This window comes from Streptopelia decaocto, assembly GCF_964273445.1.
Source record: "Streptopelia decaocto genome assembly, chromosome: 5".
Lineage (NCBI taxonomy): Eukaryota > Metazoa > Chordata > Aves > Columbiformes > Columbidae > Streptopelia > Streptopelia decaocto.
This window is the reverse complement of record NC_138659.1, coordinates 70,236,114-70,253,251: the sequence shown is the minus strand read 5'-3', so window position 1 is coordinate 70,253,251 and position 17,138 is coordinate 70,236,114. Positions and strand designations below refer to the sequence as shown.

General features: G+C 44.6%; 1 protein-coding gene across 1 annotated transcript in view; it reads right to left on the bottom strand.

Moving 5' to 3' along the window:
* The window catches only part of PTPRE (protein tyrosine phosphatase receptor type E), a 98,597-nt gene extending 81,891 nt beyond the window's left edge, over positions 1-16,706 (bottom strand). Inside the window, exon 1 of the mRNA XM_082053258.1 lies at positions 16,620-16,706. The gene's annotated coding sequence lies outside the window, so the exon portion shown is untranslated. The remainder of the gene's footprint in view (positions 1-16,619) is intronic.
* Positions 16,707-17,138: the final 432 nt, after the last annotated feature.

The following is a 17,138-nucleotide window of genomic DNA, read 5'->3' as shown; positions in this document are numbered from 1 at the left end:
CCAGGAGCCTGTCAGATGTTCACATTTGAAGACTGAATAAACAACCAGAAATCCAGATGCAAGACAAAATCTACTGGTGGCAGGGTGAAATGAAAACAGATAAATATCCTTTCAGAAATACCAGATTGCATACGGAGTCTCACTACTTAGCAAAAATATGATGAGGAAGGAGTTCTACAACTCTAAGCTGAAACACATGACGAACACTGACATTTTCTGGGATCTCCAGGAGTCGCTTAAGACCAAGGATGGCCACCAGTACCATCACTCCTGCCACCTACAGAGTCCCATAACTTCGAATGCATACATTACACACTTATTTTCAGAGTGAAGTCCACACATGACAGGGTTTTGAGGTTCGGTGGTACACTTCACTCCCCACTGGCTTTTCTGACCCCCAGTCTCCTTAAAGAGTGGACAGTTATGCCCAGCTGTTAGCACAGACTATTCTTCCATGAACTTGCTTGCTTTCAAAGGTTCACATAACAGAGCCTGTCTTTCAGATGAATCTTTCCTTCCACTACAGATGATCAAATACACCCTACACAGACGAATTCAGCTACGAACACCACAGAGCTAGAAATCAATCGGCTTAGAAAGGCCTTTTCTGCTCGTGTGCTCTTCTCTCCCACTCGCTCCAAGGTTGAAGATACAGGAAGGACAGAGACAGTGATGGGACCTGGCAGATGGGTCCACAAACCAGCAACAATTACGGGTATCATTCAAAAGACTGATGTGCCACACCAGGACAGACTGTCCACAGCCCAGGGATGTGGTAGAAAACCAACACATTGTCTCTCGGGTCATGCATGTTCCTCTGTAACACCTCCCTGTGGAGCACAAAGGGTCCCTACAGCAACCACAACCTCCAGGGAGACCTGGTTGAGGGGCACAGAAACCAAAAGGGTCTAATTTTAAATATCACTGACTGTTCTCATCCTTCAACCTCAAATTGAGAGCCCTCAAGAAGCCAAGACCTCAGAGCTGTGACTGGTTGGGGGGAACCAAAGAGAAGAACAATAACCCAGCCCAGAGCCTTCAGAAATGAATTGATGGCAGGAATGCTGGAACAGGACTATTACCATGTCATCAAAAACTCTATTAAACACCAAAATTTTTTCTTAATCTTTTCAAGACAACATGCAAAGTCACTTTTACTACAGAAAATACATCTGTGCATTTAAGGAAGGATTCTTCTCTTCGTTCCTCCCGCACTTACTGAAAGGAGAAGCACATTCCTGTAGATCCCCTTCTTCAAAACCTGAATTTCTTCAGCCACGTGGCAAATTCTGTGCATGGACATGCAAAAGAATTTTGACAGTGACTCTTTCTTCTTCTTTTTAATGATCTTTTCCTCAAAAGGACACAGCACAGAATGTGGCATCAGCCCAGACGTCTATCCCTGTGTCTTAACACCATGCAATAATGCACTCTGTATGTTCACAGTACCATGCGTTATTTCACAATATCAGCAAACTCCTTATTTCAAGGGGAGCAGAAGTGCTGCTCAAATAGATTCTGCACAGACTAAGTTGGCTCCTGGCTGGTCCTTGTGGGCTACTGGCAACCGAGATTCACTCAGCGAGAACACGCAGTAAATTTGTTCCATTTGTTACACAGAAACATTGTAAAAGGAAAACGAAAACTGGCAGATTATTTTTTTTTTTTAAAGGCTAGCAGTAAACATGTTATTGAAGACATAAATGGAGAGAAGGTATCCCCCAGGAGACGAACCGAAATGAAGTGTAACATTGGCCAGACATAACCCACCCACACACAATAACAACCGCTCAGCATTCCCAGAAAGTTGTTCCTTCTCTTGTAAAAATAACCCCAGAAAATGCCCTAAATCTGCTAAATTAAACCCAGACAGCATCAAACCGGACTGTTGCGCTGAAGTGCTCTCAAGTGCTTTTCTTCAGGCTGGAGCGAGGGGTCCCTGCCTGCTCTGGGCCATTCAGTTAACACAAAACAACATTATTTTAAAATAATGTTTTAGCAGACATGCACAGAATAATGCCTGCTAATATTATTCAAGGCTGGAAGGGAAATAGGTTGGATTCAAATCTCTGGACCACAAGGCCGTGACATAATTTTAGTCCCCTCTAGGATCCAACATTATAAATTCATTGAGATGCAAAGTGGAAGAACTGAAATTTATTTTCTATTTTCTTTTTGTAAGATTTGCTCCTACCTGGCCAACATCTCATGGACAGACACTCAAAACAGTCTCAAACAACATCCCACATCCAACCCTATGGTCAATGCTCCCTCTTCCGATGCTATTTATTTGCATAATTTATTTTCCTTTTTTACTTTCTGATTTACCTTCTGGCAGGACATTGACACTACATTAGCCGGTTTGATTTGTGTTGAGAATTAATTTTTGCTGAACTTTTCAGATACAGCAGTGCATCACTAGCACATAAGCTGTTCTGGTATTAAGAAAATAACCTGCATCTTAAATTAAACTAAAAAAAAGGCGGGGGGGAGAAAGCAGAGATATTTCCAAAATTGGGTCTCTTTAGCTTGGAGGAGACTGAGGGGTGACTCAATATGGAAAGGGGGAGTGTCAGGAGGATGGAGCCAGGCTCTTCTCGGTGACAACCAGTGATAGGACAAGGGGTAATGGGTTCAAACTGGAACACAGGAGGTTCCACTTAAACATAAGAAGAAACTTGTTCCTGGTGAGGGTGGCAGAGCCCGGCCCAGGCTGCCCAGGGGGGTTGTGGAGTCTCCTTCTGTGCAGACATTCCAACCCGCCTGGACACCTTCCTGTGTAACCTCATCTGGGTGTTCCTGCTCCATGGGGGGATTGCACTGGATGAGCTTTCCAGGTCCCTTCCCATCCCTGACACTCTGGGATTCTGTGATAAGGAAAACTAGCTGTCCACTTGGAATTTTTCTTATATAGCTGAGGATATCAGGTCAGAAATATTAAAGGCTATTTCAAAATAAAAATGCAGTAGTAGAGTCCCAGCGGCCCAATAACAATATCCTTTCCCCATTGTCCTGACTTTGTTTGCTTGGAAACAAAGCACACAAATGATTCTGTCATTCCAGAAACTTTATAAACAGGCAATGCCTTGTTTGCCCGTTCGTCCTACAGAGAGACACGACAGCGTAAACGGACTCAAAATCTGCTTGCATGCCTTGGAAAACATAAAATAAAGGGCTCCCGAGCAATCCAGAAGCAACATGGGCTATGGGGATTCAGTACAGAGAAATCTCCTATTTTGGGGCCCAGCAACATTAGGGAATTGCTGCCATAAATATCATCCTTGCTCAATTATTTTTCTTTGGTCATAATTAAAATAAAATAGAAACACAACAACATTGCTGTCCCAACAATACCAAAATTAATTTTACTACAAAAACTACTAATTTTCACCACTTACTATCCCAGAAGGGCTCATATTTGATCATGTTATTTACCACAACCGAGATATAAAGCTATTTTAAGGACACAGTGTTTCACATATTCTTATTACCAAACAGGGTGTGTAGCAATTAAAAAAGGGTTTCAGTATTTAAAGCCGCTGATCAAAGAGTAGGCATGTGATGCAACTGTTTATATGTTTCCAGGGAGACCTAAAAAGCTAGAAAACACCTGTTGGTTTTAAGAGGTTCCCATGGGAGTTTTTAAACATGGAGTTAGAAATTACACAAATGCCTCTGCGGTTCCTGAGTTTTGTTTCCTTTTGGCCCTGAAAATTTACAGAATCTGTAAATATACGGATTTAATACTTTTGAAAATTTATGAGCTACTGCTCAACTGCTGCAAATCCTTCAGCAGCAAATCCTGACGTGCCACCAGTTCCCAGCAAATGCAGCGCTTCTAATGTTTAAATGCTGTATTATTTCTAACTATTGATTTTACAAGCTGAAACTACCTAAAAATGTTCCCCTTTCCTTCTACCCAAATATTCAAAACAATGTTTTGAAGCTGCATTTACAGTCCGGAGATACAATTCATAAACACACATCAAATCAATAAGGTATTTAAAACGAAAATAATTTTAAAAGACCAACACTGCAAGGAATCTGTAAGGAAAGTATTATGCACTTCTGATCTAATGAGATTAAAAAACAATAAAAACTTCAATTATGAGAAAGATGAACATATATAAAACATAAACACCAACGAGCTGGTCCCACCTGCCTTTGGCCTGGGGAAGAGGGGAGTCCCCTACGCTCCTGCTTTGCTGTTGATGGGATGAAACAAATCGGTGCTGAACTTGGGCATTTTTCCCCTCGAGCTTTGTAGCTTCTGTCCCAGAGGACAATTCCAGTTTCTATGCAGAGCTAAAGCTCGCCGTCAGCCCCTCGTTTCGGACCGTGAATGGCCACAGTGTTCGGCATCGTGGGACGAGAGCCCAACACAAAGGGGATTTGTGGTTCCTCAAGCCAGGCTGGAGCAGCAGCCTAACTAGACACCAACAGATGTGCTTCTATCACCTCCAGTGCAAAAATAATCCAAAGAAATACAATATTTTTCTTTAAAATGTCAGCTTTCTTCATTTAATTCTTGCATTTTGAAACAACTTGCAGGAGCTACCATCAAAGCCACGGAGTATCTCAAAATGAAAGGCAATTGGGAAATGTGCTCACCTAAGTGACAGCTACACCTCAGCCACATTCAATTCATTAAAAATAAATGAGGGCAGATCTTGCTATAAAAAACATTTTTATGACAAAGTCATTAATGCATGTAAGGATACATTGGCAAGGTGTTCAGGCTGAGAGAGTTGGGGTGTTCAGCATGGAGCAGAGAAGCTCCAGGAGACCTTATTGCAGCCTTTCTGTACATAAAAGGGGTTGGTAAGAAAGATGGGGACAGACTTTTGAGCAGGGCCTGTTGTGATAGGACAAGGGGTGATGGTTTGAAACTAAAGGAGGGAGATTCAGGCTGGACACGAGGAAGGAATTGTTGCCCTGAGGGTGGTGAGAGCCTGTCCCAGGTTGGCCAGAGAGGTGGTGGATGAACCATCCCTGGAGACATCCCAGGCCAGGCTGGACGGGGCTCTGAGCAACCTGAGCTGCTGAAGATGTCCCTGCTCATGGCAGGGGGGGCACTGGGGAGCTGGGAAGCTGGGAAGGTCCCTTCAAAGCAAACCATGCTACAGTTCTTTGGATTCAGGTTTTCCTTATTTAAAGCAGAAACAGGCAAGCCCATCACCCTTACCAGCTCCAGCTTCTGCCCTGCACATGGTTGTACTGAGAAGGTGATGACCAACAAAGCCAGGAACCCACACGCCCACTTCCATCTTTCAAACCCTGCCCTTTCTGTGAGATTTTTGTCACTTCGCCCATCTTCCACTCAACCTGAATATCCCCACAAGCTTCTCTCAAATTTACAGTTCTCTGTTATCTTCATCTCGGCTTTCCCCAACCAGCTCTGTTTCCTGACACAAGCCACCTCTACCCCTGGAAACTAAACATCAACAGGCTGCAGTTTCATTTCAAATCTTAAAATCACACCTCATTTTATTCCCCTTTGAACTGTCCACGAACTTTGGCTACCAATATTTTATCAGGTTATCATTGTTATTGGTATACAAGAAATAATACATTAAAAATATTTTAGTCTATTTGTCTTGTTCTGTTCGCTTTGATAAGTTTCTTTTAGCTGCAAGAATCACTCCCTATGAGTGTATAGACACAAACACTACCCAACACTGGACCTGGACCAGTTAATCTCCCCAGGTTTCCTTCAACAGAGCGAGAGACAAGGTGGGACAAGTGTCTCGAGACAAAAAGTGCCCACAGCACAGAGCAGAAACCCACAGGGCGTCTGAATTATCCAGAGGATTCTCTCTAACAACTAAAGACAGAGCTCAAGTAAACCAGCCTGCTGGTTTAGGGGTACAGTGCTGGGGAGCACACACTCAAATGTATAAACTGGGAAATACAGGTTTTCAGATTTCTGGTAATATTAAAATAGTGACGTGCCTAGTTTCCTAGGAGCTTTAATTATGTGATATTCACGAATAATTTGCTTTTGAAAACACATGAATACATTAATCTTGGAAAAAACACAGTATTGTTAATATCTTATATATACACAGTATATACTTAAGGCTGGTAAGTGTACGACCAGGAGCACGCCTCATACATAGATAGAACGGTTTGGAATTTTACCCAACCAGCAAGTTTCCTTTCTGATCACGGTAAAAGCAATCCTGCTAAAATACAGACAGTGTGAACATACAGTTCTTATACACATAAATTCAGTGTTATGTGTATGCAAACACCAAACGGCCATCGCGAGGCAGCCCGAGGGCCCATCCTGCTCTGCCAGCAGACAGGGGCACAACCTCCTTCACCTGCTCCCCAACACAGAGAAATAGCACAAATTCACCCTCCCCACCTTGTGAGAGGACTGCAGAGCATACCTCGTTCTCCTTGATAAGAGAAGAATCCAGCTACTGGAAAACAGAATATCCCAGCTCCAAGTTGAACTCTGATGCTCCGTGTGCGCGGAACCGCAATACACCACCTGCTCTCCACTGAAATTCAGTTTGTCCGTCTAATTAATACAGGAGCATAGGAACCTAAGCATTAAAGTGCTATCAAAGGGGCACATCACTCTCTGCAGGACAAGCCTTTTAGGTTTGGTTTTGGTTTGCTTGGTTGGTTTTAATGTTTTTAAAAGTAAAATACACTACAAACGTTTTCCATAAATCTACTTCTTATAAAAGGAAATGCCTTCAAAGTGATCCCACCATGGATTTTATTACACTAACAGATATCTATTAACACATCCCACCGGTCTGCTGTTGACCTTGAATCACCAGCCAGTTTCTTGGCCATAACAAAACACACCTACAGCGAGCCGTAAATGAGGATATGTTATTTTCTGTAATAGAGCCCCAGACACTTGAAAACCACTTGAACCACATCAGGCCTTTACTTTGTGTTTGCTGCACAGACGATGTTTCCGTTATCCGTCATGCAACGGTTATTACAGGGTTCAGCACTAAGGGTGAAAGCCCAGTGATGAGGATGAGAACACAGATACTCGCTTCCAAACACATATTTTAAGGAAGTAATTGTCATGCATCTGAGTCACCGACAGCTTCACTAACATATTTTACAAGCAGCTTAATAAAAAGCAAACCCGGTGTGTTCAATCAGTGATGAGGATATTAACAACTTGGATGCAACAAGGGTTGGGAGCAGCAGGTCGGAGCATTGGCAGAGCTCCTGCGGGACAGCAACACATCAATGCCATCAAAAACATGACAGCACGTTGAGCAACACGTTAAGTGAATAAGCAGAAATCCACCAACTTTTCAACATGCCTTTGCATAGTAACATCATGATTTAAGACGCTAAAAGCCACCCAAGGAAGTGTTAGATAGATATGGGACTGTGTAACAGCGCAGGACAGCAGCGCAGTTTATGCTCAGCTCTAAGAGAACTGGGGGTTTTGAAGGACGCTGTGTTTAGTGAAAGACATTAAACTTGAGAGTTTGAAATGTATATACATTCAGGTATGGAGGCAAAAACAACAAAAGAGCATATAACACCCCTCTGAAGACTGGCACGCAGCTGTGAACGCATTTCTAGCTGAAAAACTGACAAAACCTTGCTTTTCTCTCCCTGGCCCCTCAACAGCTGGGCATATTTCTGCAAAGCGCCGTCCGGCGGGATAGTTCCTTCCTTTCCCACGCTCGGGAGCCGGTTCCGATTACAGCTCCCGCGATGGCAGCATCCCACGGGGCCACGGCCCGGCCCTCGCAGCGGGGCGTCCTGGGGACAACGGCTCAACGATGCTCTGTCCCCAAATCACGCCGTGTCCTTTTAAAGGGGCTGAGCAGTTTGGAGGGGATCTCAGCAGACCAGAGCCAGGCTGGATAGGAACAGTGGGTTCTTATTTATCCACCTTCCAAGAAGTCCAAGATGAGCTTTGTCTCCAAAAGCACAGAGTCGCCTGAGGGTCCCAACTTGCACCACCTCGAAAACCAAACGACTTTTCTTCTTTAACTCCTATTCCAACAGAAGTACACAATGCAAAGCTGCTCTTCAAGAACACCTTCACCAAAGCATCCTGCATAGTATAAATTACTTACAATTTTAGTGCTGTATGGATCATAGGGGCAGCTGGAGATAAACCAGCAGCGATTCCCAGGCTCTGTGCTCTCACCCCTGGGTTTCAGTTCTCTTCTACCAAACCCTCAGAGAGGAACAGAAGGTACCTCCACTTTCCGCAGATGCTGACAGCTATGAAAATACCAACTGCAGTCAGATATCAGTCAGAAAGGTCAATGACTCAAAGAAGTTGGTATATTATCAGGGAACAGTACGGCATCAACTGTTTCCAGCGGTACTTTCACACTGGTTTTCTCTCCTAAGACGCAGAAGATGCCATGGAGGCTCAGTCACTGCAGGATCTATTTTGGCAGGTTTTTTTAAGCAAAACCTACAGCAGAAATATAGACATTACAGCTGCTAAAACTGATGTGAAAGAGATTAGTAAATAAGGAAGGACTGAGCACCCCAAAAAAATAATAACCCAAATCCCTAAAAGATATTGTGCATAATTAACCTGCTAAAATTTATTATATTAAAATATAACATTACTGGAGGAAAAAGCAACATGTGGAGCCACAGCCTGGTAGAACTGAGCCTGGAGATGTAACTGCACACAGAGCTACACTAAACTTGCAACCTCTTCTGCAAGGCATTAAGCTTTTATTTCAAAGAATAAACTGCTAACCAAGGGCGTTTGGAAATGTAAAACACTGTTTAATTTTTAAAGGAAGTTATTCAAGTTTCTTCCTCTGAAGATATTGGGAAATGAGGCCAAAAAGGGCAAATAGTTTGATGTAGTAGAGCAGTTCTCAAGCTTTTTCAGTACAAATTACAGCTCCATCAAGTCACACCTCCATCTAACTTCTAAATGACTCCTGCCAGTCAAAGGTATTAAAATAAAGGACAAAGTGAAGAACCTGACTGCCAAGAGCTCTCGTGTACATCATTCTGTATCCCAGGTCAATCTCAGGTACAACAGAACCAGAGCAAATCTCCTGGAAAAATTACACATTATAACAGTACCCATTAACCCAACGCCACATCTTCCCAAATTTGTTTCTAATAGATTAAACTAAGTAGCGCAAAGAGGTCATTATTTAAATATAGTTCCCTGTTTCCACCTTTTCCTTTCCTCCTTGCCTCCCCAGAAATATTTGAGTCATTAAAGCTTCCTCTCCCCCAGCTCTGCCGGGAAAAGAAGGGCTGGAGGTGGGAGGTTAGTGGGTGAAAAACCGATTAGAATTAAGTGTTGTATTGGTGGCCTTGAAATGTGCCCTCAGCTGAGTTTGTAATTTGGCTTTTCGAGGTTGATCAGCACACGTGTAATTTAAAAGCAATTTGAAGCAGCGAGCTGGGTGGTTTGACTTGAAATTAATGAGCTTTTGACAACTGCAAACAAAACGATAACGTGAATCCATTTCAACTCATCCATGTATTTAACAGGAAAAGCACATATCATTTTAACTTGGTTTTACAAAGGCTTTTCTTCTGTAATATGAAAGCTGGTTTACCACGATCTTACTCTCAGTAGCAATTTGCCCAATTGTGTGAGATCAGTAGAAAGACAGGTAGCAGATAAATTAATCCTGTTGCGTAATTAAAGTGACATTGTGCAGTATGATCGAATGCATTAACGAAACGCAAATGTAAATTAAAAAACTAGGAGAGTACTCGAGACATCTAAAACTGTAGAACACAGGATACAAACGTGATTCATCACTTGCTTAAATCAATAGCCTACTACTCAAGCAATACACAGGATATTACAGCAGAAACTAAGGCTGGGAATGCAAAGAAAAGTAACGATCGAAGGATGAAAAACAAAAACAAGGTTAAATGGCAAAAGACAATAAAAATTAAGTACACTTTGAAAGTCTACAACTTGCAACTGAAGCACACTGGGAGCAAGAGACCGGCCAGGCAAGTCAGACAAGGAAAGACCTTAATAAATTACACCAAATTCGCTGCAGATTTTACACACAGATGTGCTTACAAATTGCAACATTACACCAAAACTAAATTAAAAGACATAAAGGCTGGTTGAAAAGTGAATTACACTTCTAAGAAACAAATTAAAATGCATTCCACTTAGCAGTGAAAACTGCTCCGAAGCTGAAGAACTACAGCTCTTGGCAAAGAAATATTTACAGAGCCTTTATCAAATATACTGATGACAAGAGGGTCTTCAACCACAAATTCTCATTGTTGGCTTCAAGTTGTGATTACACAGGCTTTCTCTCCTTGGTCAGGTTATACTTCGTTGCTGATAAAGATTTTCATTCAAAGAACCAAGGGATGTAACAAATTATGTGACCAAATGCCAGGATACACGAAGACGTATCAGGAACTTCATGGAGTGCGGTCCCACCCTTGGGAACACATGGGACACCAACAGACCATGGGGACCATGACCTTCAAGCGGCAAGAGCACAGGGCGGGGAGGTACTAGCTCTATACAAACAACCAAACTATTTTGTCCTCATTACACCATGTCCACAGGAAAACTATATTTGAAAGCATCATGCTCCCACAATTCATGTCAGTCTGGTTACGCTGGCCAATAATCGAAATTACTCTGCTAGTCTTCAGTCAGTCCCTTGGAAGGGGCATCATCATGAACTACAGCAGAGCTCTATTAAGCTGAGCTTTCTTTAGATGTTATTCCAGATGACAGAGATATTGATTTTACTGAAGAGGAAGAAAACTCAAGAACCAGAACGATTAAAGAAACACTCAACCACCAGGAAACCCCAAACCAATTGGTCTCAAAAGAGCAAGATCTTGTCCTGAAAGTGGAATTGAATATTTCATTCTGAATTATCCCCTAGTGCCTCCAGAGCAACAAACCTGAGAAGTGGCAGAATTCTTAATTCATCCGACTCCCTTGCTGTGGTAGAAAGGTTTATCCTCCAGCTTATCGAATTACTTTGTCCTGATCTTTTTAAGTGACAGGAATAACATGATTTTCACTTGCTTCCCTTATGACTCTTCTTTTATTTCCTCATTTGCTTTTTCTTAAAAATTCACATCACTATTGACCCAAAGCCTTTTTGAGGCTGAATTCCTCCTGGCGATTCTTGATGTCGCTGCATCTTCGGTGTGTGTTGCCTTCAGAAAACAGTAATTGATGCAGCTTCATCCATCCTGACTCTCCTGCTTCTTCTCAACAGCAATAACCCAAAAACTGTCACTGTTTTCCCCCACTTTGTATCTCATCTCACCTCTACCTGATTTACAGTCTTGTATTTTGGTTGTACCTGCTCGGATCTCTCATTCTTACTGAAAATTATTACTTTACATTAGAAAATCTCCAATAACTTAAGTTTTCAGGACTGAGCACTTCTTCCTTTCTACAGCGGGGAGAAAAGGCATAGAAAACCCCACGACTGAGTCGTGCTGCATTTTTAGGGCATAGCTGTTGGACAGATGTACTGCAGGACAAGGAGGATAGAAAAAAACCAGCTTTTAATGCCACACTTGTTCAGAGAGCTGTTTCGCTGGAGATAATCAGTTGGCCAGCTTACTTAGGAAGAAAAATCGGAGCACACTGCAATCAAAATCCAGCCCAGCAGCATCAGCCTCTCCTATCAGCAAGAAAATCTCCCACCTATTCTTCCATTTCCCAAAGGCATCTTCTGCAGACAACGCCGAGGATTTGGCAGGCAGGAGGATATCACTGATGGAATTATTACACCTGCAGTAAGTCGACTGAATTAAAAAGCACGATGCTGTGCGAACCCCTTAAAAATATGTTCCGCTTTGTGAAGAACTCAAAAACAAATCCTGTACAAATGCTTCGATAAATCGCTGCTGCTGAGTTTTGTCTAATCTTGATCTTACCAGTATCTCATTTCAACACTTAGACAAGCTTTAAATATATACATACAACAGACTGGAAAAGACATCAATATGTCAGCAAAAAGTTTGGAATAAATACAGCCACTTTTTATTTTTAATATTAACTCTTAGAGCATTTGGGATTATACAATACATATTGTTATCAGACAGACATCACTGGGATGCAACCTCGTGCAGAAGGATACAGGAAAATAAAAAGCTAAAATTACAGCTAAAAAGAATGTAGAAAGGCTGAGCAGAGCAGCCTGGTGGCTACGGCCACTTTTCATTCAGCTCGAATTCTGCTGCATCACACCAAACATCAGTTAAAGCAATATCTGAATCATTCCCTAAGACAGTGCTCAACCCATCAAACAAGCATCACACCCAGGGTACCCATAAACGATGCTCTGCAAAGAATGCGTCATTCAGAACTCTTTAATAATGTATCCATTCAATTTACAATACTTTCGATTCGGGGGCACCAAATTATATTTTAGGTTACAGAGGGATCCTGCTTTCATTAATATTGTATCAAGAAATCAATAATGAAATGCCCGTCAAGAAACAAAGACCCACTCACCGCATCATCGCAACAGCAGCCCCAGGTTTGGCTGCTCCGCTGCTGCATCCCGGGCCGCGAGGATGCGGTGATGGAAAGTCACAGCATCCCAGTTTGAGTTTGCATACATTATTCACCTGGAACACCAGGTAGCACTGTTCTCACTACACTATTTATAGATTAATTTTTAAAAAAAGTATGTCTTTGAAACACGGCGTACACATTACATTCCATGGTAAACTATGGGCTTATCTCTAAATTCAAACATGAGGATTATAGTAATAAGCCTTCCATTCCAAACAAGCAGCAGTTTCTTAGGCCTCTCTCCATCTGCTTTGAGTAACCCTGACGAAACTCCTAAGAGTTACACCTTCCAGTAAACTCGGATATCTAACTACACTCGGCAATCTCTCCAGCTCTGCTCCACACAGACATCAGCAACCACCACCCAGCTGGTCCCTTCTTACATCAATGACCTTGTAGCAAAAACATTCGTTTTCTTGCCATCTGCTTTTGCTGAGAAATTTTCAAGGTACTTCCAGAGACAGTCATTCCCTCAACGTTTCTATATAAAGGCAGGTTTTTTCCACTAAAGCATCTTCATTCATTGCCAATGGCCTTCAAGGGCTCTGATACAACCTTCAGACTCAGGATCTCCAGCTGGTTTCAAGCCCTGCCATAAATTTAACCTGACAAGTATTTTGGAAATAAGGACTGAGACACAGTATCACATTTCCACAATGACGGTATCATTCCAAAGAGGCACAAAGGTACATACTCCTCAGGTTCTCTATAAAACTGAACAAGTTCTCCTGCAGAACCTCCCACTCCTTGAGTGAGGAGGGTGCGCTGGGCTCACATCAGCAAGGCAAACATTCACTGTTCCTTTTTATCTTCTGATTTTCCATCCCACACAGCATCCAGCACTTGCCTTGGCTGGTTTTTATTCCTCACTACAGTACGAGTGACCTGCTCCAAAATCTCGGTGAACACATTTACAGGACATTTTCAAATATGAAGCATATAAGCACTTCAATGCGTGTCGCTGACTTCTGCGCAAACACCAAGCAGAGCTGCGACAAGGCAGCGTTGTGCCGCACATGTCCTACAGCTCTTGTTCGCTCTGCAGCTTGTCAACCTGTGTTCACCCATTTTTCTTCATGTAACCTCTTAAATGAAAGAGAAAAAGGTCACCAAGTACACTGGTCGAAGCACTCCTGGAACATGCTCTGAAACTACTTCAGTCAATAACACGAGTCTGCAGCTTTGGTCCAATGGCTCAAAAAAACAATCAACTTATGGCCCAACTTGTCTTACAGAAGAATCAAAAAGTACATGAAAGGCACAGCGTGCAAGGGAGGTGTTTTGCAAATAAACATATTTACTGAGGGCAAGTTTTGCTATGATGAAGCACACGTTCGTTAACCCAGTTAAACCGCACAACAGCTCTGCCCATCCTCGGCTTCAGCCTCACAGGGAAGAGGAAGGTCCTACACAAACCTCCAACCTGCAGAATCCCCAAACCATCATCTTTCAGGTTCCAATTCCTTCAGCCCAGATGGTGCATCTCTGACTGTGTGATCCGGGAGCCAGAAATATAATGAAGGGCAGGGGAAGGAAAATAAGACCAAGGCAAAAAACAGGGATTCAAGACAGTTCTGGCAGAGATCAGCTCTTAACTCACATAGATGTAAAAATCTGATTGAGCTAGCTAACAGATAAACATATGAAGTGGAAAAGGGGAAAGAAAGCAATATATAAAAGTGAACTAGGACCCAAATGTGCTAAAATGATCATTTTTAAACCTGCACATCACAGGCTGAGGATAAATTACTGAAGTCCGAACAGCAGCACCACACTGACTCCAAGTATATAAAGACATCTGGTTTTATTAAAGGTGTCGGGGGCATAGGAAGCTTTTAAATGAGGAATTCAATTTTTACCTTTTACATGGTAGAATATATTAAAAGCATTTAAGGAGTACAGAGTATGTTATTCACAGCAAGCAAGAATGGCTGGTGTAACACAGCTCCTATGTAACTTGTTTATTTGTAAGCAAAGACAGAGCAAATCAAAGCAATCAAACACTACACCCACACCATTTTGTTTCGCGCATTATTTTCTTCCCCTTCTTCTCGCACGTTTCCAAAACAACCGATTTTGTTACTTGAGAAAAACAAACCCACATTTTTAGGTTAATTTCTTTCAGTCCCCCTAATGCAAAGCCCCCCATACGTGATATTTACATCCACGCCAGCACATCCCCACTCACCTCTGAGCCCTTAGCCCGATGGTCCCTGCTTGTCCCAGCTCCATCCTGACCCCCGTCTCTATCAGGGCCACCACCCCAAGCACAAAGCAGAGGCAGCAAGACCCACAAGCCCTTTGGTGCCACTGACAGCAATTAGAGATCATTACCCCAATTAGGGACTCCTCAAGACCCAACTTCCACCTGAGCAAGATGAGGCCAGTACCACCTGTATCGTCCCACATCAAGGCTTACATGGTTTTATTTGTCACCCAGCGGAGCAAACTTGGAACTTGCCTCCTGAATGAGGAGAATGCATTATACCCACATAAAAATCCCTTTTAAATGATATCGAGTTTCCAGCTGAATGTCATTAATTTTCATCAACATGCACAGAAGCGAAGATGGCCATGCATGTAATAAATAGTTCTCAATTCTCAGTCTCTTTATTTCTGCTAAGTTTTCTCATAGAGCCGATAATGCCTTAGGGAAAAAACAAGCTCAAGAAGCTCCGTCTTTCCTTTTAACTCAGCAGCCTCTACCCCACACAAATCAGACACAGGCAGCGGTTTAGAAGCTACGCAGCCGAGCGCACAGCAAATCACCTCACCCTATGGAAACAGCCACAAGGAGAGGGACCTCACAGAACAACTTAAAGAAATTAAGGCACACCCTTTGCTAATTAAAAACCGCTGTTCAATATCACAGCAGATCTCCATTAACCCTTTCTACAACCCACAATTAAAGCAAAAAAAAAAAAATTCCAATAATGCGAAACAGTTAGAAGTCATCTTTACATTATCTTTGTGAGGTTTGTCATTATTTTTCCCGGTATTTCAAACAAAACCATACGCACAGGGGAGAGAACCACAATACTTCTGTTCTTGGAAGTAACAAATTTGTTTTTTTCCATTAAAGCCTCATCTGCTTTCTCCTTCACAGTCTGTATAAGGAAAACACAAAGTTTTTCACCAGCTGCAGGATTTACACCTCCCTCCATACAAGCAGCTTGTTTCCTTAGGACCACCAGGGAGCACAAAGGCAACACGGGCAGCAACACCGACCCCGGTTCCTCCGGGCACTATCGGCCACATGAACCGGCCAGCCAACACCTTCACAATCCAATAAATGGCACAAATAGAACCGTGCAGCTTTCAGACAACACTAATCTTGTCCAAGGGAGGATAAAAGAGTTTCTACGTAGCCATGTCATCCCTCGGTTGTTGGTCCTGTCCATGTGAACGCTGCACATACCCACAGCCCCGGGATGAAAACGGTGTGGATGTGCTGACAGGAGATAAATGGCTTTTTAGAGCTGAAGTTCACACACGGGGGCTGGAGGAGAGCCCGGCAGCCGAGACACCGTGTTTCCCACCCGGCTGGCGGAGACATGAGTTAATGGGGTTGCCTGACACTGGGGCGCACAGCGCTTGGCTGTTCCCTCCGTCCCAAATTATCGCGCATCGCCCAAACCCCCCGCCTGGTGTGACACCCACCCCAGCGAGGAGGCACCGGCCACCTCGCCTCGACAGGAGGGTCCCCGCTGCCCGCCGGGCTCCCACGGGAACGCGCCCATCCGTCCGGCTAATTACGGCGATAATTCCCGAGGATGAGCATCCCACTGAGAAAAGGACACGCGTGTCCCCGCCCGCCTCGGGGACACCCCCGGGCGGCAGCGCTGGCAGCCGGGGCCGGCTCCGGGAGCGAACGCAAACGCCGGTCGCTTCCCTTCCCGATGCGCACCCGCGGACGGCCCGGTCTCCCGCGGGGTGGCGGGGACATCGCCCGGCCGCCCCTCCGCACCCGCGGACAGGGCTGCCCGGCACCTGCGCGGCCGCCGAGCAGCGTCCCCCCCGTCCGCACCCGCAGCACCTGCCCCGGCGCCGCAGCATCGCCCCGCCGCTCGCCCCCTCGTTCGCTCCGCGCTCCGCTCACCTCGCCGGCTCCGTCGGCGGCGGCTCCGCGGGCCCCTCGGCGCCCCCGCGCAGCGGCGGCGGGCGCGGGACGCCCAGGCGCTCTCCGGCCCGGGGCGGCGGGAGAGGCGGCGGCAGCCAGGCAGGAAATTTCCCTTCGCCGCCGCCTCCGCCTCCTCCTCCTCCTCCTCCTCCCCTCGGCGCCGCGCCGGCGGGTGCGGAGCCGCCTGGCGGACACTGGCCGCAGCCGCAGTGGGAACCCCCGGGTTCAACCCCCCGGGCTCCCCTGCGCTCCGGCGGGTGCTGAGCGAGCCGGGGCCGCCCGCCGGCACAACTCCCTCCTGCGGGAAATTATCTGAGCTGCAGACGGGGAGCTGCTGGGAATATTGTGTCCAGTTGTGGTCCCTCAGTTCCAGCAGGACAGGGAACTGCTGGAGAGAGTCCAGCGCAGCCACCAAGATGCTGCAGGGAGTGGAGCATCTCCCGGGTGAGGAAAGGCTGAGGGAGCTGGGGCTCTTGAGCTTAGAGGAGACTGAGGGGT